At 40.8% G+C, this 711-nt stretch overlaps 1 non-coding gene across 1 annotated transcript; it reads right to left on the reverse strand.

The window, feature by feature from the left end:
- Window positions 1–361: 361 nt before the first annotated feature.
- On the reverse strand, window positions 362–448 carry trnastop-uca (transfer RNA opal suppressor (anticodon UCA)). Its single transcript has one exon. It is a non-coding gene; the product is annotated as a tRNA-Sec (tRNA).
- Between the last annotated feature and the right edge of the window lie 263 nt (window positions 449–711).

Below are 711 nucleotides of genomic sequence, written 5' to 3' on the forward strand. Positions count from 1 at the left end.
AGCAGTACCAGTAATGAGGTGGTGGAAATGGATCTGAACACAAGAGATTCTGACCTACGCTTGCTGATGGCTTCCTCGGTGGGGACAGTCAATCTGGGCAGGAATGGAGCTGTGTCACAGGAAACCATGCCACCTCTTCGTTCAAACTGTCCCTGCTGTTCTTCCACCCACCTCAGAGAAACAGAAATCAACTCTCTCCCATATCAAACCTCGTCTTTGCTTTGTGTTTAAAGAAATTGTTTTGATGTTTGCTCTTTAATCATGAGTATAATCTTAACAAAATGCCCCTCTCAAATAACATTCTCGAGCTGACCGTTAAACGTCTGACTCAAGTTAAACACAAGTCTCCACACGCATACTGCACCTGGAAGGTGGAATTGAACCACTCTGTCGCTAAACAGATACAGGTTTGAAGCCTGCACCCTAGACCACTAGGAATCATCCAGGCATCAAGCTAATGTGGAGAGAGTCTTATATAAAACAGAGGAAATTGCAATACTTTATACTCAGGGTTAGTAGTTAGTCAGTCTCATCCAACCAGTTCTCATATTCCATGCAGGTTCATCTCACACAATACCAATATTTTCCATTGATTTTAAAAATGCTTTTAAATAAAATTGTGATTATCTTCACAATTTTATGGATTAATAATGCAAATGAGGATCATTAGACAACATTTATGCAACCTCTAAATGGATGCCACCACCAGAC

This window comes from Hemiscyllium ocellatum, chromosome 33, assembly GCF_020745735.1.
Source record: "Hemiscyllium ocellatum isolate sHemOce1 chromosome 33, sHemOce1.pat.X.cur, whole genome shotgun sequence".
In the NCBI taxonomy this organism is placed as follows: Eukaryota; Metazoa; Chordata; class Chondrichthyes; order Orectolobiformes; family Hemiscylliidae; genus Hemiscyllium; species Hemiscyllium ocellatum.